This window comes from Dipodomys merriami, unplaced genomic scaffold, assembly GCF_024711535.1.
Source record: "Dipodomys merriami isolate MVZ:Mamm:240054 unplaced genomic scaffold, mDipMer1.0.p SCAF_246, whole genome shotgun sequence".
Classification (NCBI taxonomy): domain Eukaryota; kingdom Metazoa; phylum Chordata; class Mammalia; order Rodentia; family Heteromyidae; genus Dipodomys; species Dipodomys merriami.
Window position 1 is genome coordinate 585200 of NW_027203893.1, and position 24412 is coordinate 609611.

At 32.8% G+C, this 24412-nt stretch overlaps 1 pseudogene; it reads left to right on the forward strand.

Annotated features, from left to right (window-relative positions):
- Nucleotides 1–2627: 2627 nt before the first annotated feature.
- On the forward strand, nt 2628–2727 carry LOC138836005 (U6 spliceosomal RNA; annotated as a pseudogene).
- Nucleotides 2728–24412: the final 21685 nt, after the last annotated feature.

A 24412-nucleotide genomic window follows, 5' to 3' on the forward strand; every position in this document is an offset into this window, starting at 1 on the left:
GCAATAACAATTTGCAAGACTGGAGATGTGAAGCACCTAGACATGATTTTATTCTCATCTTTTTGGAAGATTAATCTTTAGTCACCAAGAAAGTTTAAAAATCACTTAGAATTTATACCTAACTACCAGTTTTTATAAATGGCTTTGTACAATGGTGTGTGATTATTTTATTTTACATGGGATGATATTTTCTACTACCTATAAGTTTTAGAAAAAGAAGAAAATTAAATTTACTACTGTAGAGGAATATGATAGAAATAGAAGACAGATTTTATCTTTGTCACATCTCTGATCAGTACCCATATTCAAGACTTAAAATCATATTTCTTACTTTGTTTGACAGATAGGGAAATTATATGATAAGGCAACAATGATAAGGCAACTACTAGTGACTTTTTAAAATGTACCTTCTTATGTGATGAAATTTACTTTATTAGCTAATATTTGGGTTTGAATTATGGGAGGCTGATCTATTTAACACATTTCTGGAAGGCACCTACTGACCAACGCAAATGGTGGGAGATACTATTTCTACCCATTAATGACTGGTTGAACTTATTTGGCATTAGGGCTGGGTAAATAAATCAACTATTGTAACTTGATTCCTACACTTGAAAAACTTTTAATGTCACTATCATCTACCTGTCAAGTGTTATTTTGGTGAATATGATTTTTAAAAGTTTATTTGAAAAGGAATATACTTTCAAGAGATTAAATGTAGGTTATCATTGGTTTGAGAATGACAACAATTTTAGAGTACAAAACCAAGATTTACTGAAGTACCAGTGTTTTGAATTTCTAAGGGTCTTCTCAATTAATGTTTTTCGAAATTATATTTGACCTCTAAGTCAAGTTTTCCTAGCCTTGGTAGAACAATTATGGATCTATCATTCCAGGGATTTTTTGGCCTACTTATGCTGGACTGAAATCTTTTATTCATCATTAGGAGTGGGGTATTAAAAATAATCTTGTGACATTTGTGATTTTGTTTACTCATATGGGCTGGGCATCTGTAAATTGAAAGTTTGAACTACAGTACTTTCTCTCATATTTTGTGATCTCATCTTTCATTTTAAGTTGTCTTACATTTCACAATTGCTTACTGCTAATTCCTGCGAGGTATTTTAGTACTGAAATATTATAGGAAATGAGAAATTGAGATGGGTCTTCAATTACTTTCTCTTAGCATGTTGCATGGGCCAAGGTGAGAAGTCTTGCCCATATTATCTAGTGATGCAGGCAACTGGGATCTGATATCCTTGGACCCGTGGGTACTGCAGAAGAATAATAGTTTTTAGGCATCATATCAGCAAAATTTGGGTGTAATCAGTAAGAATGTTTCAGAAATACGTAGAAAAACACTTTGGGACTAGCGAGTTAACACAATAAATACAGCAGCAGTGTAAAATATCTTCTAGATTAGAGGAAAACAATACTTACTTTTTTTTTATTATGTGAATTCAGAAGACCAAGAACAGTTAGAAGGTATCACAAGTTTATACCGAAGACATTGCATTGATACTTTTTATATACTAATATATATTCTAAACCTAATTATGTTCCAATCTATTTATGGGAGTAAATTTCAATTTATTTGTTAAATTATCAATTAATTCTAGTAAGGTTCACTGCGTGAAATTTAAGATCAGCACATATAAATATAAAATATATAAGTATATATAATATAAGAAATTGTTATGCATTGTTCTGTTGTGGTTAGGGTATCAAAGGCAACTGTGCTTTAAAGTATTATTCCATTATCTCTACCTCAGTTTTTGGTAGAATTAAACATAGAACCTTACTATTTGTAAATTTACAGCCTAGAGGCAAGAGGAAACACTTTGATTAAAACATTACCAAATTAAGTCCTAATATCCGGGAGAAACATATGGACTTCTCCAGGAGCTATGGAAATATTGGTTGATAGAAAGTCAGTAGTGTAAGTTCCTGCCTGGTTGGATGGTAGACTGGCCAGGATATTAGGTAAACATGCATATGAACAATTTTTTCACCTTCTTGGCTTTAGCTACTTTTGAAATGATAGGTATAATAAACAATTATATTTTGATAAAATACCTTCTATTCTGAACAATTCGGTCTGAAGTGTTCATCTCTCTATGAACCCTTGTAACTAAGATTAGTTTTGTTCCAGTAAGACAATCTATGCTGTCAGGGTAAGATGTTCTGGTTGGTCTGTTCCTACATGGAAGAAGGGTAAAGGTTCAGGAAGACATTTGTACCACTGCGACCTCATTTAGGAAATTTTAAGCTGCAGAAATTTAGAAGTAGCTTTTAAGCAAGGCTTACTTTGAATCCATTAGCTCCACAAAGTTAACTCAGTTGATAAGTAAGTACTTGAAAAGCCATCACCTTTGGATTTAGCTATAAAGGCTTCAAAATATGATCAAATTTAAAATGAAAACGACAAAATAGTCATTGACAAAAAATTGCAAATGTGAGTAATCGACCAAACAATGTAAGTTTTTCCCACTATACACAGAAATTTAGAGAAATAAGATCAATAGCATTTTAGGGACAATAAGGGTTCCTTGTTACAAATAGGCAACCAAGGATATATGCCTGTATAAAGATTGCATCATTAACTACTTAAATTTAGAGGATACTACATGCTTCAGCAGCAGGTCTACCCAAATGACAACAATACAGAGATTAACATGGCACTTGCAGAAGGATGATACAATAATTCGTGAAATATTCCATATTTTTCATTCTACAAATGCAAGAAATGACAAACAGTTACTAAAAAGTTGATTACAAAAACACAAGTGTAACAATACATGTAATTCATAGAATTAAAGGTTAGTTTGACATCAGTGTATTAAATCTTCACCTTAGAAAGGCCCTTACATAGCATAGCCTTTACAAAACTTGAATTTTTTATATGGAATGTAATCTGAAAGGACGCATTTATTAATGAATCTATATATTATAAAACAATGTAGACTTCAAAGTATTATATCTAGAAGATAATGAAATAGATTATGGACTCTATACAAACGTAGATATACTTTTTTTTTCAGACAAGCACCAGGAATAACTTTAGTTTCTATACTATACAACAGATAAGTTAAAATTTTAAAAAAATGACAAGCTCTGCAGAAATCATTATAGATGCATACAATCAACTCTTGAATACATTTTGACATCAAAGTGAGGCAATTCACGTGGAAGAATACCATGGAATCCATGAATTTTTAAATTAAGATATTGCTGTTGCTTTTTATTATCAAAATATTTTGTAAGGACACAAAGGATGGAATGGCACCTTTGAAATTTAAGAAACTTAACCAAACCATTACTACATAAGAGAATAATTTGTACAGCTTTCCACAACTTCAAAGAGGTAGTGATACATACTTATCCTTTTGGCAATATCAAATGCAGTTTCTTCCAAGTTGTTCTTCAGACCCGGTTTGATACAATGGTTCAACAGAAGGAGATAGAACATATCTTTGCTATTTCTATTCCCAGCAGCAAGATGCAAGGGCGTCAAGATGCCATTAGTTTTGGGATTGGTATCTGGATCATGATGAATTAAGAAAGAATCCATTCTGGTATTATTCCATATATAAGTACTAAGCAGGGGTGCCAAGTCATTCACAGTTATTGCATGAATATCTGCCTTGAGCTACCAACTCATGGACAATATCTATATGTCCACTCTAGGCTTCCCGATGAAGAGGGGTATACTTATCCTCATTCCTGGTATTCATGTGAGTGGCCTTTTGGGAAAGTAGTCTCTGCACTGCAGTAAGCCGATTAATTTCGGCATCCCAAAGAAGAAATTTGCTTGCATTCTTCTCCATTATTTTATTGCAATTGATACCATTCCTCACGTTTTCATCTTGTTCCTTGTCTTCATCAGAATTGCCTAACCAGAGAATTTGAGTACTAGTGTGAATGAGGTGTCCATGTATATCCCCAATAGTTCACGTTGGTTGAACTGGTCAGAAAAATCCGGTGAATTTTCTGCATGTTTTTCCACCATGATTTATTTTCTCTTTTTCCATTTTTACTATTTTAAATTATTCTAACTGGAGAGTAGGAAATTGATAGAGAGCAGAGGAAAGACTTTCCTCTGTATTCAAATGAAAAGAATGAAAATGAGGACCAGTGGTGTCTTCATGTGCAGCTTATTCTAGAAATGAGAAAAGAGGAAACAATGCCTTCTACGTAAATGATTTGGGAAATACAATGATATAGTGTAAGAGAACTTACTATTCAATATATGAGCTTTAAGAGTTTCTAATACATTCATTATTTATTGGTACTCAGCATTAGAAAAAATGTATAATGCAGTAGTAAAATAAAAGTCCTTTGCATGACTACTTAAATTACATTTTTTGTTTGGTTTTGTTTTGTTTTTATTGTGAAAATACTATACAGAGGGGTTACAATTACAGGGGCAAGATAGTGAGTACATTTCTTATCAAGCATTTTAGCCTCCTCCTTTGTTTACCTTTCCCATCCCTTCCAGCCTCCCCCAGTCTCCCCACCCACTCCCTCCCCCCACCAAAGTTGTAAAGTTCGTTTTCAACGTGACAACGTGTACTTCTCATTGTGGCAACGATCTACTTGTATCCTTATTTAAGCGACTTATTTTTCCCCTTCCCTTCCACAAATTATACCGACATCAAATACAGTGAAAGCAAGGGGTACACTATGGGGGAGGGACATACAAAGCAACAAATAATCTTATAAATACGTTAGAAACAAATGCATGAAAGAAAAAAATATTTAAATACATATCTTTGGGTTCATTTTCCTAACTTCACCTTATCTGATCTTTTTTGCTTGACTCATACATATACTAGCTATTGCAAATAAGGGAAACCATGGGACCTATGTTTCTTTGGGCTTGGCTTACTTCACTTAATATAATTTTTTCCAAGTCTTTCCATTTCCTAAAAAATGGGGCAATGTCATTCTTTCTGATGGAGGCATAGAATTCCATTGTGTATATATTCCACATTTGCTTGATCCATTCAACTACCGAGGGGCATCTGTGTTGCTTCCATCTGGGCTGGAAAGGTGGCTCAGTGTTAGAGTGCTTTTCTTGCAGCTTACTACAGTGCGGAGACTAATTTCCAAAAAGGCCACTCATATGAATGCTAGGGCTGATGATGAGTATACCCCTCTTCCTCAGGAAGCCTAGAGTGGACACTTTGACATTGTCCATGAGTTGGTAGCTCAAGGCAGATATTCACGCAATTACTGTGAATGTCTGGACACCCCTGCACAGTGCTTATATGTGAAACGTATTGCAACAGTACACACACACACACACACACACACACACACACACACACACACACACATAAGATTTCTTCTTAAGTATTTTTTGTGTATGGTCTTAAGAAGAAATTTACATTACTAACTTGAATTTCTGACAGAACAATATAATCACTATACATCTTGCTTCTATACTCTCAATATTAAATTGCTATCCAAGTATGTGCAATAGATAAGTATAGGAAAAAGTAGGAGCCACAGTGTTGGCTCATGTCTTTATTCCGAGATAATCAGAAAGACTAAATTTGATGATTTTGGTTTGAAACCAGACCAATAAAAAAACGTCCATTAGATTCTGGTTTGAAAGTAACCAGCATAAGCTAGAAATGGAGCTGTGGTACAAGCAATATAATGCTAGCCTTGAAAAAACTAAAAAAAAAACAAAAAAAAAACAAATTCTGGGACAGAGCTAGGCCCTGAGTTCAAGCTCTAGTATTAGTATTTAACTAATGAAAGAATGAATTAGTTAAATAATTACCTAAAATAAATTAAGTGGTCACATGTTGAGGGGCAGATAAAATGTAACTACCATGGTGACTGGATTATGTATTATTTTGTAATAAGGCAAATTATCATTCGTCCTATTCATTAATATTTTTTTGTAAAATAAACCCTGAATTTGGCATGCATGTGTATGTGTGTGTACTTGTGCACACATGTGTGTTTATGTATGTGTGTGTGTGTGTGTGTGTGTGTGTGTGTGTTGTTGCAATGTTGCTTGCCAATATGAACAGGGTCATGCTGAAATGAACTGTGTTGCAATGTTTTTTATTTATCAGTGTTCTGTCCTGTCATTTCAGTGGAACCACCCTTCTGTACATTTTATTTGTTTATAACATCACCATAATCAAAGCATTTACAACATAAGTTAGATAAAAGAGATCATTTTCAGTTCTTAATATACGTTAGGTAAAAAGATGAATAAATAATTAGGTAGTAAGTTATTGCTGTAAGATGACTGTCAGTACAAAATATGTATTTGACTTCTTAAATTGGTTATATTTTTAAGAAATATTCATGGAGTGATTTTGACCGACTTGACCAAATAGGTATTACTCTCTGGTTATTTCTGTGAAACTCAAGGTGGATAAACTCTTTCCGGATTTCTGTTGAAAATAACTTTCTTTGTAAGATCGTATCTATTCACACTAAGTTAATAAACCCCGTATTTTTTTTGTTTTTTTTTGTTTTTGTTTTTTTGTCGGTCATGGGGCTTGAACAAAACCACGTATTTTTAAGGTTTGAATATCACATCATATTGACTGAAAATCAGGATTGTAGCTATGCTTGTTAGATATATATTAAAAAAAAACTAAAACCTGTGTCATCTCCAGGTTGTGGATGCATTTGAAGTTGTTTTGCACATACAAAGGTTTCTTCATTAATGGTTCTTTTGTGGGAGTAACTATCACAACTTTAACAAATAAGGCTTTTCAAATATCTTTTCCAATATAAATAACATCCCAGAGCGAGTCTTGCAATTTCTGAAAACCATTTAAATATTTTAGTAATATTTTAGTTCATTGACTATACAGCTAAAGACATTTCTGAAAAAATATTGTTAAGATCTGAAAATGTAAGTGGGTATATAGGTTTTTTTATGGATCATTTTATGAAAAGCCAGTTTTTATGAAAGTAAAAGAAATAGAATAAATAATGTAAGTGAATTGGGTAACCTAATTATTAGTATAATTTTGTTTTTTATTAGCACTGTCTCCTTTGAATGTAGATGATGCAGTTAAATTATTTTTTGTCACTGTGCTTCAGTAATTTTTAGAATCTTTGTAGTTATAAGAATGAATTTGTAGTACAAATAAAAGCCTTTTAATATGATTAGGATTAAACTTGTGTTTTGTGTTCTACCCCCATGAAAATGACTTATTTTCAAGTGTTAATAGTTTATAATTGAATCTTCACTATTATAAGAAATTTTGAAAAAAAATGGTACTATTTATGTCTTTATTTTGGGGGAAGTGGTCCGGTAGTGGGGCTGGAACTCTGGGCACTGTCCCTAAGCTCTTCAGCTCAAGTCTAGCGCTCTACCACTTGAGCCACAGCGTCACTTCCAGCTTTTTTCTTTTTTCTTGTGTGGTGCTAAGGAATCGAACCCAGGGCTTCATGAATGCAAGGCAAGTGCTCTACCACTAAGCCACCTACCCCGCCCTTCATGTCTTTTTAAACCAATAGTATTCACAAGTTGCTGAGTCTTTAATTCATACTTAGGTCTTGGTGTCTATGATTTTTTATCCTCTCATTCCTAACATTAATGATAGTTCAGAGTGCATTTTTCAGTATAGGAAAGGTAAAATATGTATCTGGGGTCAAAGGTGATTTTTATATCAGTGTTGCTTTAATAGCATTTTAAAGTAGTACCTTTCTCTCAAAATGTTGGGTATAAAAAGCAATCAAAATACTTAGAAAGGTAAACAACTTAGTTGACCTACAATGTGGAAATGATTGGTCCATCAGACCTGCAGTCTGTTTCCATCAGGAATTGGGGAGGTCATTCTTTCAGTAAGACAGTGTTAAACAGAGATAGGGTCCCCAGGCAGTGCAGTGTTGAGTGAAGGGATAAAATATGATTTCTACTATTTTGAGCTAGAAATCAAGAATGTTATACTTTAGCAGTTCCTTTCACCAGGGAGGTATGCATTGATTATGAACTTTGAGTTTTCATATTACAGTTCCCTATTTTCTAACAAAGATAAAGTGAAATATTGTGAAAGTGAAAACAATAATTCTGGGAAATTTTCCTAAAATTTGTAGACTAAGTGCTGGTATTTTCGTCATAAAATAGAATGAGATTAATTGATACAGTGGGAGATGATCCTCAGGCTAACACTTACCATGTGTGCAATGTTATACTAGTAATTCCAACTCTGAAGACTTCAATGTTATCATCCAAGAATTAAAAATGTAAGTAGTTCAACTTTATGGAATTATTGTGAGGATTAAATTATATACCATAGGTAAAGTACTTGGAAAAACATTCAATTAGCATTTGGCACATTCTACCTGTTATTTTATCATGTGATGAATTCTAACATTTTTACTATGATTTTATATGTGCAATGTGAGGTACTGATATTCATTGCATTGATCACTTTTCTGTCACTATGAGGAAAATACCTGCAAAGAAAGTTTCTGAGGAGGAAATTATTATATTGACTCATGGTTTAAGAGAACACAGTTTAAGATCAAATGTCTCCATTATTATTAATCATATTTTTATTATCTTAACTAGGTGTACACGGAAATTTCCATTCAAAAAATGAGTTTTTTTAATATAATGGATCTTTATATAACTTTTCCCTACCCTTCCAAACCTCACCCCACTTTAATTTTTTCAAGTTTCATATTATTTGCATTGAATATTATGTCTTCACTTTTTTCCTCCATAACTCTCTTTATTCCTTCCCTTTGACTTCCCCTCACATCTTCCAAGTGATAGTTTCCTGGTATTAATTTAGTTGGATTAAAAGTTCAATTTTATAAGAAATTACACCTTTAAATATTAAATACTGCTCTGAAAAATGAAAGCTTTGGTTAATACTGTTGTTTAACTTGCATAAAATTCTGGCTTCCAAATATGCGACAGAACATGGGTCCTTTGTGTGTCAGGCTCTGACTTCGTTTACTTAACATATTTTTAGATCTATCCCTTTCTTTGCAAATAATGTAACAGTCCTCATAATAGATAGGTGCAACCCAATTGTATATATATGACATATTTCCTCCAAACATCCCCCTGCCAAAAGGCATCTTCGCTGTTTCCATGACTTGGCTGTGGTGAATATTGCAGTAATGAACAAGGTTGTGAAAGTGATTTTACTGTAACCTTTTGGAAGAATTCATCACTATATTTCTGGGAGCAATCCTCTAGTCAGTTTTCTAGAATAAGCTCATCCTTCCTTTCATCTCCATCACAACGTATTGCAAGTCCTCAAAACACACTATCCTATACATGTCTCAATAAGCTAAAACCACACTGTGTCCATATTCTTTCAATATATTTTTAATACTTACATAAATTTAGTGAGAACCTTCTATGTACTTTCCTAATATATGAATGAGAGACACAACAACAAAATAAAACTAAGAAATATACATTTTAATTAGGTATTATAATATTTAAAATCTTTTTCAGCTCTAACTCATAGCCTCACTTACTATTATTTTAATCTTTATTTGATTATTTCATCAATCCCCTAAATTATAACACGTGAGTTAAATACACACAAAAAGTGTGGTTTGATTTTGACATTCATGTGTGAGGATGCACAATATGGGCAAATAGATGGATTGGAATTAATAGCAATTATCCATTTTGTTAAAGTAGAGATGTTTTTTTCTAAACTGATACATATTTCATTCAACAAAAAGAAACGTGTAACAATTCCCTTTGTTTTTCTTCTCATTAACTTTTGTTTCCATTTTATTTTATAATGAAGGATGATTTCATATATGTACTGTAGATAGAAAAATATGTTAAACTATTTCTATCTGTATGCATTGATATATACATACATACATATATTACACAGGTTACAATGATAATTTATAACTTCTATAAGTATACAATTTACTAAATTATTAAAAACATCGATGGCTCATGCCTGGAATCCAGGTTTCTCAGGAGGCTGAGATCTGATGAACATGGTTTAAAGCCATCCTGGGCAGGAAAGTCCATGAGCCTCTTATCTCCAAACAACCAATGGAAAATAAGAATTCGAACTGTGGCTCAAAGGAATAGAGTGATAGCCTTGAGAGAAAAAGCTCAGGGACATCACCCAGGCACTTAGTTCAAGAACTACAATCTACCCAAAAAAATCTATTTAATTTACACCTGTGTAAGTAGCGTATTTCCATCACCCAAATGCACATCCATGCTCATCTGCAAAATAACTCTGTTTTGTCTGAAGTACCACTAAACATTATCACTAAAGTAGCATTGGAACGTGCATTCATTCTATCTCTCTAATGGATTTTTCTCCACTAAAATACTCAAGTGTTACAATTATTCCAATTATTTAAAATCATAGCTTTTTTCTTTAATACCCCTAATATTACAGTTTGAATTCAGTGTCTTGTGCCCCCTAAATGGATGTTCTTACCACTTTGTCATGTGCCCATCCCTAAATTATCCTGATAATCTTTCAGATAGAAACTGGCTTCCTACTTGTGTATGATCTTGGACTCAGTCCACTTTATCTTATTCTTCCGGGAATTTAGAATAACAAGTGCATGGTATTATGCACAGTTTTTTCTGTATAGTCTGGGCTTTAGCCACTGTTCTCACATCAGTGCACTCCCATGTAGTCAGGATTTTCATAAGCTTGTCATAGCTGATTTTTTTTTAAAAAAATCTTTGCATTTCCTGCAGGTTCATGAGTGCTGAATTAATTTGTGTTTTCTTGTCTTGTTTTGTTTCATTTGAATGTATGTGTTTAGTTGTTCCTCAATTTTCCTTTTGTTTCCTTCCCCGATGTTCTTACCTAAAGTGCTGAGAAACCAATTCTTCTTTCTCAAGATAGTCAGGGTGAACATTATTTATTCCAAAGCAATTTCAGTAACATTTAAGCATCTTCATATCTATGAATGGTATACAAATGCTAAGCGCTGAGAAGGGTGTTTTTACTTTCACATTAGTCTTTGTCATACACAGATCATGAAATATATGAAGATAATATAAATACAGATGCATGCCAGGAGGTGAAAAACCTATTATTAATTGTTTGACAGAGGCTTCCCTTCTAGTGAAAGAAATATATTGCTTGATGCAGGATTTCACAAAATCATATTGCTAGGAAGAACCTAAGCAATCATCTAATACTATAGACTTGAGAATGATGAATTGACTTCCTGAATAATTTATTTTTGGGTCAAATAAAAGCAGGCTTCCAAAAAGAGTGTAGATTTTAGAGAAACATGATGAATTTTATGTAAATAGGTTCTTATCTGATTTCGTTAATTTGTGAACTAATACAGGGAATTAAAGTACAGTAAGGTAAAAAAATAAAGAACTTCACATTGAAATACTCATTTGTGTGTGTGTGTTCATGCACATGCGAGTATGCAAACACACATGTGCATGTGCTCATGCATGCATTCATCATTCTTGAGGCTTGATAGTGCCTGGGAACTATTCCTCAGCTTCTTTGACCAAGGATAGTGGTCCACCACTTCAGCCACTTCCGTTTTTTTTTTAAGATAATCTCTTGTATTTTCATTATTGGACTGGCTTTGAACAGTGGTCATGAGATTTCAGACTCCCGAGTAGCTAGTTAAGCTTATTCAGCCTCTGAGTACCTAGTTAAAATTCTGCCTGTCTTCTATGCTTCACTGCTCTTTCATTCATTTCCTGAGGTAATCACAAGCCTAAGTCATATATACGTCTAATTGCTTTAAAAATACTGTTATTGCTTGGCACTAGGGGGTCCTATCGGTACTCTTAACTATTTAGGATCCTTGAGAACAGAACACAGGCCAAAATTTTAGTGGAATTCCTTCTCAATCTATAGCTGGGTGCATTGGATCATTTCCACCATCCTTCACTATCTAGTTACTATGCTTGGAAGGACTGTGGATCCAGGCCAGTCAAGGTAGCAGGCTGGACAAGTTGGTGTTCATCTCGGATGCCATTGATAATGGGAAGGCTAAAAGGACAGATCAGGTGCATGTTCTTGTGGAAAGGAAAGCCCTATCCTAAAATTAACCACTGATATGACGACGGCCTCGCAAGAAAAATATACCCCAAGTTGAAAGACCCTGAATTTCCCTCAACCAAAGTAAGTATATACATGAACATTCAAAAACTTAGTAAAATCTGTTCTTTGCTCTAATATCAGCTTCATCTGATTATCATATGATGTGAAAGAATAGTTTCTTCATTAATCTTATAATAATTTAAAAAGACCTAAAAAATTCTTTCTCACTTATTAAGTGCAAATGAATGGTAAATTGCCTCATTTCTTACATATTTGACTACCACTATAAATTCATCTTATGATTATTATTAACAGTAATATATTCTGATTTATTACTTTACTTTGTAACAGTTTTGAAACTTTTTGCTTTTCTGCTGAAGTTGACATATTTAAATACTATCATCAAAGTATATTCCTTGGGTATTTAGGGCAGTTTTTTTACAATGTTTTTAACCAATGGCTTCTAAGAATTCTTAATTGGTATATCATTTGGTTTATTTTTAATTTCAATTTAATTTTATTTTAATGGTAATGTACGCAGGGGTTACAGTTACATAAATAAGGTAAAGTAATGAGTACATTTCATAGGGAAGGAACATTGTTATCTCTTCCATCGATTTTTTTGTACACTCAAAAGAAGAACTACTGATGCTTTTGCTGTTGCTCTTGATCCATGGGTACTTTTGCTTTCTTTGTTAATGCATTTTTATTATAAAATCGATATACAGAGGGTTTACACTTAATTAAGTCAACTAAAGAGTACACTTCATTTTATTTATTAAATTTCAAATTTTGGGCTTAAATGATTTCTTTTGTTTCTTTAGGGTAATTCATTTTTTCAGATTTGTAGGATTACTTAATTTATTTTTGCATGATTTTTACACATGTAAATTATTCAGACATATGTATTTTGCTTTTATAATATTTAACATGTGACTATTTAAAAATTGTTTTCTTAATTTTTAAATGGCTAATGATTTTAAATAAATTTATTTTCTTATAGTTATAAATGTATTTGTCCAGGTAACAAATACTGTATTTTCAAGAAGCACATACTTTATTAAGAAAGGCTTCATTACTTGGTCACTTTTTGGAAATATTTTTACTTGGATTAAAAGAAAAGTTTGAGCTCGGCATTGTGATTTGTGGTATCCATTTTCTAGCTATGGTGGGAAGTGTAAATAGGGTTTGTAATTCGAGAGATACTGAGAAACTCTGTGACCTTATTATAAAACTATTCAGAATGAAATGATTAGCGATAAAGCCATCGCTAGTGTTATATAGCGCACCTCGCTATCATGTTCTAAATCTTGAGTTAAAACACCAGTAACATCAATCTTTTGTCAAAATAAAAGGACACATGTTTCAAAATGTTTATTATTTAAATTTATTTGCAAAGATTCTCATGTCTTCTATTAATTTTCAATTTACTTAATCCAAGTATATTGTGATTATTTTATTTCTAATAAACTTTGAAATAGTACGAGCAATATTAAGATTACATATATTAACATACTTTTACTATTTGTGATAATTTCCTCGGTTTAATAAGATAATATAAATATTCCAAATGTGTGTATGTGGTGTGTATGTGTGTGTTTATGTAGTTTGTGTGTGTGTGTGCTTTGTGTGTACTTTGTAATGTTTGGGAAATCACACCATTGCTTCACACATGCTAGGCCAATGTTTTATCACTGGGATATACTACCTAGTTATAATCCAAATAAAGATTTAAATCATGACTTTGAAACTGTCATTCCTAGTATTTGTTTTCAAAATTACATATGATAAAATGTGATCCATATTCTATCCACGCTAGCAATTTTTATTGTTATTTAGAATATTCCCACTGCCTTTCCACTTCAAAACTCTTGTGTTTGTTATTAATAAAGGTTTTAATTTGCTTCTTTTCTCTCTTCTTTCTTTCTACTTTTAGAGTTTAGCTTTTCTTTCTCTTATTTCTTTGGGAATTAATTACATCCTATTCTTTGGGAATTAATTACATCCTATTACATTTCCTTACATTGTAACAGGTATATACAATGCTTTATTTTCTATTTTATTTTTCCCATTTTTCACTCACTTTTGGTCCAAACTATTACATGGATTAAAAAGACACTTGACTCAGGACACTTTACTTTTCTCCTTCTCTTCTCTGAAGTCTTTCTGTTTTTTGAAACACATATAGCTCCTATGTGGTCCATCATTTTTTCCCCTCTCACTCTCCTCTCTTGTACAGCTCAAGCTGTTATCATTCAGATTTTTTATGCTACAGCACTATCTAAATATTAACTCAGTCCTAAATTAATTTTAGTTGTTTCCAGTATTCTCTAAAGACATTTCTCTATGTATAATATCTGGGGTCTTGTGTTTTTCCAAGGTACAAAATATGAGTGACATCAAACATCTAGATATTTCTGTAGAATATTGGTCCACGTGCTCAATAAACTCATATGTAAATTCAAGGAATACAGGTCAGTCAGAAAAATCTTGTAAAATGGTGTCGCTTCAGCCTTCATACTAGCTTTGAATCTTATTACCATGTTTTGTAGTGAAGATAAAATAGTTCTACTATAAGAGCAGATACATAGAAGAATGTAACAGATTTGTCAAAAATAAATTCTTAGTTTTATGATCAATAGATTTGAAAACTATCCTATGACTTCATGAAATAAAAATAAAATCTTAAATGGGTGTATTGACACTATTGTCTCTCGAGATTTAAAGAATGATCTTAGACTACTACCTCAATCCTTTTTTTTTTTTTTTGTCATTCATGGGGCTTGAACTCTGGGTTTAGGCGCTGTCTGTGTGCTCTTCTGCTCAATGTGAGTGCCCTACCGCTTGAGTCACAGAATCAGATCTGATTTTCTAGGGGTTTCTTGGATATAAGATTCTCGTAGAAGTTCCTACCCGAGATGGCTTTAAACTGTGATCCTCAGATCTCAAACTCCTCAGTAGCTAGGGTTACAGATATGAGCTTCAGGCCCCCTTCCTGCCTCCAGACTTATACAAAAATTTAAAATAAAAATGTTTATCAAACTAAATGTGAGATGTGAAAACCTATAAGACATAAATGTAAAATTTCATGACATTGCATCAGTAAGGGTTTCTAAAAATTTGACATGGACAGCATCAGTGGCTAAAGAAAAGCAAGAATAAACTGGATTATATCAAGTGATATCTTTTCATAATTCAAAGGATACTATAACCGAAGTGAAAACATATCCAACAGATACAGGGAACATATTTGTTAATGCTACAATGTTAATGCTACAATATTTCTGAATCTTAAGTATTTTTATATCTTCTAATTCTATATAAATTTTCACCTGAATAGGATATTTCTTTGAAGAACATATGTAAATTAATAGTCAATAGGAGGAGCATATGAAATAAGTTCCTCTTTAGTTTCTAAGAAAAAAGACAAAGAAAACTCACACGTATGACCCTAATATAAAAAGATGACACAAAATATAGTAATGCATTTGTGGAGAAAATGATAAACTCTACATAGGAGAATGATTTGTATAATACTGCCATCATTTTGGCAAGCAAGTTTTCAAGTCTTCAAAAGGTCAAAGAGAATTGTATATGATCCAGCCATTACATTTCTATGTATGTATTAAAGAGAAGTAAAAAACTTGTTTGGAGAGGGAATGTAATTCCTTGACAGTGTACTTGAATAATATGTGTGAGACCCTGGAAATAATCCCCAAAAACAAATTTGAAAAGACACACTATAGAGGATGTATGCTGGACAAATTCCTGTAAGTGAATTTTATATCTATTTTAATGTCTGTTCTAAAATTTACAGCATTTCTATTTGAAGAAATGCAAGTTTGTGAAAATTAGGCTTGGAAAACCTATTATTGTACAATTTACTTCCAAAGCACTAAAATGTATACAATAAAATGAGATTATATATTGCATGTGAATTTCATGTCAGCAAAAAAGAAAACTATAGTTAAAAACACTTCACACAAATTGTAGAATACCTAAAAAGATGTTTTTATTGTTGGCTAAAAATTCTTTGTAAACTACAGCGTTTAAAACAAAAATGTGATTTCTGTGTATTTTGAGTTTTTTTGGTCCGTTTTTGTTTTGAGTTTATACAGAGATAACTCAATCAAAAAGTGTATGTGATAACTGTAAAATCTATTAATTATGCATCACTTATAAGTAATTGATAACCTTTTCTGGAAGAAACTTTTAGCAAATGACAGATGACCAAAATCTATGCATCTGCATTCTATGAAAGTCATATGTTATTTCCTCAATCCAATTTTATTCTCTACTTTGCTAGGAAAAAAATTATTCTTAAGGTAAGAGCCTATAGCAGTGAAAAGAAACAAAATACATAATCATCTTGATTTATTTGTGAAAATAACAAATTAAATAAAAGAATTCCACTTAAGCAACTCCAATATTAGTACCTATAAAGATGTTCCTGAATACCAATATCCATTGAATTTTTGGAATTTTAATTTCTACCAACATATAAAAACTAGAACAAGAAAACAAATATAGTCTTAGAGCAAACCAGCCTTGGATTAATTTTTTAATTGTTTTGACATTACAAAAGAATTGATACCCTGGGAAGGGATGTGAAGGGTAAACGAAGGAGGAGGTTGCAATGCTTGATAAGAAATGTACTCATTACCTTGCCCATGTAATTGTAACCCCTCTGTTCAGTATGTTCACAATAAAAAATAATTTTTTTTTAAAAAGTGAGGAAAAGGAAAAAAAAGAAAAGAAAAAAAAGAATTGATACCATTAAGAAAATGAATTTTTCCTATGGAAACCAATTTAAAATGTTTATTGCTTATTATAACTCAAATAGCAAACAATAGTATTTTTATACAATCATTACAAATATCATTTTATTACTATAGTAAAATAGAATAAAAGAACAGTCCCAATATATTATCATTATTCTTAATTCCTAATCATTACCTATATATCTTAAACTAAATAGTCATGTCTTTAATATAATATATTTTATAGTTTTTACTTAACATTTTCCATGTTTCTAAGAAATGTTTCTAAGAAATGTTCACAGCAGTTAAAAGGTGCCTTTTTGAAATTAATGAAATATATATTGTTGTTGTTGTTTGCAAGGCCTGGGCATTATCCCTAAGCCTTTTTATGCTCAAACTAGCATTCTACAACTTGAGGCACAGTGGTAACTCCTGTTTTTAGTAGTTAAATGGAGATAAGAATCTAACAAGTACTTTTTTTTGCAGGGGGGAGGGGTTCCAGTAGTGGGGCCTGAACTCTGGCCTGGCCGCTGTCCCTCAGCTCTTCAGCTCAAGGCTAGAGATCGACCACTTGAGCCACAGCGCCACTTCCAGCTTTTATCTTTTTGCTTATGTCTGTGCTGAGGAATTGAACCCACGGCCTCATGCATGCAAGGCAAGCGCTCTACCACTAAGCCACCTTCCCATCCCCCTAAAATGTACTTTCCTGTCTGGGCTAGTTTCGAACACAATTCTAAGATCTCATTACCCAGAATAGCTCAAATTATAGGCGTGAGTCACTGGCACATGGTTTCATGTATTTTTTAAATTTTGATTATGTTTTAATATTTTAGTTTCACTATAATTTACATTGTTCTACACATAAATTCAGATATATGTATATATTTCTGATGACAAATAATCTCTAAAATGTATGTCTTTTTCATATAATATATATATATTGCTGAAGACAGACTTCCTCTAAAACTTTTATGCTGCTATTTTTTGACCTTTTTCATTTCAAAGATATACAATCTACTGTTCCAAAAGTTTCCTAGAATAAAATAACTAATATTTCAATAGAATGTAGAATCTATTACTTTCAAGGGAATTTTAGATATTGCAGTAACATTTACAGTATATTACTTGAAATAATTCTGTTCACACTCTTAAATATTTGTGTGTAGTGGTGGGGAGAGCGGAAGTTAATTCATACTGGTTAGGAATTTGCAATACTTCCAAAATCTATTTCATAATTTGTTATAAGCACATAGTCAATCTACCTGTTATGGTTTAGATTTTTTTGCTTCTTTCTTTGTGCAAATTTTTAATATGGATGCATACACAGTGATAAAATTAAAAATATTAATCCAGATTTTGTGGATATTCATATTTCTCTTGGGAAAACTAATGAGCTCCCAGAAAATGTCACTAAGGAGCCTTTCAATTCTAATATCACAGTTTGTCTTAAAATGCCTTAAATTCTACATACACTCTAATATGGACACAGGGTCATATTATGGAACTTTTCTCCTCAGAGAGTGAGCACTACCCTATTGCTTAACATGGACAATGTACCTTCATAGATAGACTGGGCATGTGCAAAGAAGTGGTAGTTGAAAAATTTTCTTAGCAGTTTTTACAGATGAAATGGAAATAGAGCAACTATAAACTCAAAAGGAATGTGCAAAGAAGACAAGGGCACAAAGTAGAATGTGTCAAGAAATGCTGAAGTATATTTTCAAATAATGTGCTTAGGTGTGAGGGTGTGTTGAAAGTACAGATTCAGACAACGTACTTGGATATCTTGGGGAGGGAGAAACTGCTTTAACCTATTCTGGGATAAATGTACAAGTACAAGCCCCTAACTCTAAATCTAATCAGCCACAACATCATCAACTAGGGATATTTTCCAACTGCAAAGTGAGAAAAAAGGGCTCATCACAGTTAGTATTCAGGTTGAAACAATGGCAATCACATAACTTTTCTTATAAATCTTCAATTGTTTTGGAGCATTAAAGTAGGAAAAAGCAAAGTAATTATTTTGCATGTACCTAAATTAAATGGGATGTATTCTATTGGTCTCTCTTTAACTTGAAAGTTATAGATTATGTCTTTTTATACTCTATCTTGGGACAATGATCTGCTGTCAGTTATTTTCTTCTCGTCCCCTTCTTTTGCCCTTCCACTTACATAATTATTATTTAAAGAGACATACTTAAGCTTGCATTTCTAATTTCTTCAAAATTATCTGAAATACTTTATACTTCTGGAAGCCTCCTGTATCTTTCTCAAGGGAAATATTTTTGACACTACCATTTTTATCCTCTATGATATTGGATATCTTCCTGCTTAATTCAGTGCAAGATATACATGAGACTCATCGAGATTTCTCAAAACTCGTACCACCATAAAATCCTATCTTACTTAGAAATCATGCTTTTAGAATGTCTGGTGAAGTGGCATCTCTCATTTTTGAATGATCCTCAGTGATACTTACATGCAGTCATGTTTTAAACCAATATGCCACTCAATAGGTGAACCAATTGATAAAATGTGGTTTATGTATGCACGGTGGAATTTTATACTTCAAATTCATACGGAACTGGAAAAACTTGGAAAAATCCTACGAAGTAAAATAAATGAGACACAAAGAAACAGATTCCGTGGTTTTCTCATTTGTAATAAGTAGGAAATGTCTAGGATAGTCCTAGCAGTTGAGCAGAATTGCTCAATAACTATGTATGTATGACCATATAAGAAAATGATGAGCAAAATGGACTCCTGGATATGGGAACAGAGTTTTCTGTTTGTGGTTGTTGTTTTTAATGTACTATGTGATTTCTTTTTTCTCTTGTGTTTTCCCATTGGTTTATCACTGTTATATTTGATTTCAGTATCCTGTGTATTGTATATACATTTATCTTAATTTGGCAAGGGAAGAGGAACAACGAAATGGCAAGACAATGAACAAAGGGCAAACCAATGCAATAGCAATACTCACAAGACAACGTGTTGGAAATTTACATTACAACTTATGAGGGGTATTGGGCTGAAGGAAAACTGTGAGAAAAATGAGGGAGGGGGTAAAAAGTTACACATGTAATGTATTCACTACCTTATAATTACTGCAACCCCTTCTATATATCACCTTGACAATAAAATTAAATTAAAAATGAGCTGTATAAAATATAATTTCACTGTATTGGTATAGTAAATAGTATTCTATGTATATTACCTTTTTAAGAAATGAACATTTTGTTTGGCTGGGAAGATGGCTCAGTGGTAGAGCGCTTGCCTTGCATGCCTGAAGCGCTGGGTTCGATTCCTCAGCACCACATAAGCAAAAAGAAAAAAGCCGGAAGTGGTGCTGTGGCTCAAGTGGTAGAGCGCTAGCCTTCAGCTGAAGAGCTGAGGGACAGCGCCCAGGCACAGAGTTCAGGACCCACGACCGGATCCCCCCCCAAAAAAGAAATGAACATTTTGGCTGCTAATTTGAATTAATTACCCCTTTATCAGAGGGTCTTCAACTGAATATTATCAAACTATACAATATTTTGAGATTATACTTGCCATTATTTTGAAAAAAACATTGTTTTATTATTGTCTTATACTGAAACAAAATTAGTTCAATTCTGTTGAGACTCCTGACTTTTAAAACGGAATAATTGTTAAGAGGACAGATTATATATGTTCTTCAGCATTCCTATGACTACAAACTACTCATTTTCAAATTCTGAACATGCCATACTAGAGTCATTCAAAATAGTACCTGTTTGCATTTTATTTAATTCTGCAATAAGTGCAGTTTTCAATGGGTCGTAACATATTTAAATTCAACAGAAAAAATAGCCACAGTCTGGTAGAAGGTAAAACTATGAAGTATCTATATTAATTCCTCTAGAGTAAACATTTGTTCATCAATGTAAGCCATTATTTCTATAACCATCAATCCCAAGTTTTATGCCATAAAGTCATCCTAGCCCAACAATTTCCAACTTGTAATGTGCACCTTAAAATTCCTTAAATTCACAACATGACAAGCATATAACTATTGTGAAAAAATACTACACTTCTGCTAATGTGATGCTCTTCGTATTGTGGAAAGAACACTACACTGAACTTTGCTACATCATTTTCCACCCAGTGTTATTCTTGAGATCAGAACACTTGCAAATATTATTTATAGTTATATATTTTATCTATTATAGATATTCAGAAGATCTGAATGTCTGAATATTAAGATCTGAAGACTCTTGTACAAATCCCAGGAAGGATGGTTCCTTAGATTCTTACCTCCAATAAACTGCTCACGAAATGCCTGACACAAGTGGTACTGAGGTTCAAGTGGTAGAGCAGTATCCTTGAGCAAAATAGGCTCACGGACAGTGCCCAGGCTAAGAAGTTAAGCCCTAGGACAAACCAAACAACAAAAACAAAGTAAAAACAAACCCTAACCCTAGAATTTTTCTCATTGTATACAGAGGTATATAATTAAGGAAATTTCTTCCTCTGATATGTATTGGTAGAAAAAAAAAAGATGTCACACAATTACTCTCTTCATACCATGGTACACCAAAGTCTCAAAAAGTTGTGCCCTTTTGGTAAATTTGTAAATTAATAGCATCAATTTGTTGTCAACTTTATCTAGATTATTCACATTATCATGTTACTTATAAACTGTTGAAATTAACTAAGTTCTAATTATACCTTACTTGAAAGAATATTTTAGGCAAATAGAATGCCAGAATCATTTGTGAAATTGTAAATTAAATCTACGTAAAAACAATTTCATAATATCCTATAAAATATTAAATTACAAACAAAAATATTTATTTTAAGTCTAAATTCTTATCTAGCCAGGTCTACAAAGTCCTACATTAAATGAACTTTCCTATTTCTCTAGGCTTAAGGTTTTGTAATCTTCATCAATTCTTTGGAATCTAACAGAATGATGATTGCTTTTTCAAATTCTTGGTTAGGAATCATGAGCTCTTTTGCATCTAGTAGTGTTCTGTAATGAAGACGACATTTAAACACAACTGAGGATTATATATGAGTTGCATTTCAATAGGAAACTTGCTTGGTAAGAAATGTATGCATTATCCTGCCCATGTAATTGTAACCCCTCTGTACAGTATGTTCACAAAAAATAAAATTAAATTAAAAAAACATATTGACAAAATTAGTCCAAACTTTCAACTGTGTATTCCTTTCTGGTTTATTTTTTATTCCTTTCTTGGTTTGTTTTACTAAGACAAAATTATACTACCTATTCCACTGAAAGTATCACTATGTCATTCCACTCTCTAATCACCTGTCTTAGTATGAGTGCTAGAATTCCTGGCTTGTATCACATTGTCCTACCATAGTTTTTTTATTTATTTAATATAGATACAGACTAGCAATTCTGAACTTCTCCAATTATATTTTCCACTAGACTGATGGCTCAGACTGTTTATGTACTATTTTCAAAGATGTTCTAACACTTGACACAGGATATGAACATTTTCCAATGCATCTGAAGGGGTCTCTGATTCATTCCTCCCTGGATCTGATCCCTTTATTAATGATGACTTGACTTCCTTACTATCTCTGTTACTATGTAATATTCTCAAGCTTTATGGGGAAATTTCACTTGAGGACTTTCTAATATTCAAAATTATCACTTGATTTTATTTTTACTCAGGACATATTTTCTAACTTTTCTACAGAATCTGAGAGTTGTTCCATATGTGTGTTTGAACATATAAGTGCCTCCGTGTTTATGTGCGTATTTATATGTATATATGTACGCAAAAACCTCAAGCTCTTTTTCAGCATTCTTGCTCATAACTAGTATTCCATCACTTGAGACATTCTTCTAATGCATCTTTTGGCTGGTTAATTATAGTGTCTCAAAGACTGTTTTGCCCAAGCTAGATGCAAACTGAACTTCCCAGACTCCTTTTCATTCTTAAGTTTTATTTCTCCAGGGGTATCAACTTTTGAACTACAACCATTTGTAAAATCTAAGCTGTTTCCCAGATTTTCAACTCGAGTTCATATAAAGATAGATGACCATACACATTACATATGCTGAGTATACATGTTAGAAATGTGATCCTAAGCAGGTTTCAAGTGGTTCACACTGGTAATCCTAGCTAAATAGGAGGCTGAGATCTGAGGACTGGAGTTCAAATCCAGCATGAGTAGGAAAGTTTCTGAGGCATTTATCTCTAATTAACCACCAGAAAACTGGAAGTGTGTGGGGCTCAAAGGTAGAGATAAAGTTTTCAGCTGAAGAATAGAGGGACAGTGCCCAGGCCCGGAGTTCAGGCCCACTACCATCCAAAAAAAAGAAAAAAAAAGAAAAAGAAAAACAAATGTGATCTTAGCCACTAGTTCATTGCTAGTATAATTCCTGCTATCTCAACATGGCCTTTTTTCCAGTTAAGTCCATGGTCTTATATCTGACTGGCTTGGAACCAGAATTATTCTTCCATTCTACTTTTTACAAATTTGCATGATTACCTATCATGATTTAGAGCTAGTAGAAGAAAGAGACTGGTCTCATCCTTCATATTCCAATTAGTAGTAATGCTTTCTCTATGTCCCTCCCATAGATCTACATACTGGCCTTGGCTTTATTATTTCAAAGTTGTCTTATTTGCAGAGTCTTCTATAGAGTACTGAACCATTAAACTTAAATACAGAACTTCTCTTTCTCCTATTCCTATTGTTTCTCCTTCTCTTAACTTATGTACACTTGGGTAATAATGCACAACAAAAACACTGACAAAAAATGTTTCTGAGAACCTTCTTCCCACTTAAAATAAGACTTAATTTACAGAGCACTTAGGAAATTTGAACTTAATGTACTCCAGGATAATTTTTTTTCATGTTTTTTATTTTGAACATGGTGGACAGAAGGGTTAGAGTTACATAAGTAAGTTAATGACTACATTATCTAACGAACATTGTTACCTCCTCTTTTGTCTTTCCCCTGCCATACCTTTTTTCCCCACCACTGCAACCCTCCCCTCCTATCCCCAAATTGTAAAGTTCGTTTTCAACATAGTGTTTTGTTCATCTCATTGTTACAACAGGTCATACTATATCCTTGTTTCACCATTTTATTTCCCTTCCCCTCACCACATTAGAAAAATGTATGTGCAAGGTCACCGATATCAAACAGGGGAAACGGGTTATATCATGGAGGAAGAAAATAGAAGAGCAACAAAAAACCACATTATATATGTAAGCTACATAAAAAACAATAGTAAGAAAGAAAAAAACAAGTTGTGTCCCTATTTGGGGGCTCATTTCACTTAACGTAGTCTTATATGGCCATATGTATATGGATAATGTTTTATAAGCCATGTAAATTCCATATTTTCTCATTACTAAGTTGTCTCTGAAACACGTGTTACCTCATGCCCAAAGATGTCTTTGTGCTATTTCAATGAAGCCAGAAAACATTCACTTTTCCTGGAGCAGCACTGTAGATTGTTCCTGGAAGTAATTGGAAGGAACTTTTACAGGAAGTAGAAACTGAATCCAGGAGAGAAATTGAACATAGAGAAATTACAAAGTTCAAGTTAATTTGTGTTGTCCTTTTACTGTACAAGAAAATAGTCCAAGGCTTGAAGAAAACTCTGTCCCTGACTTTTT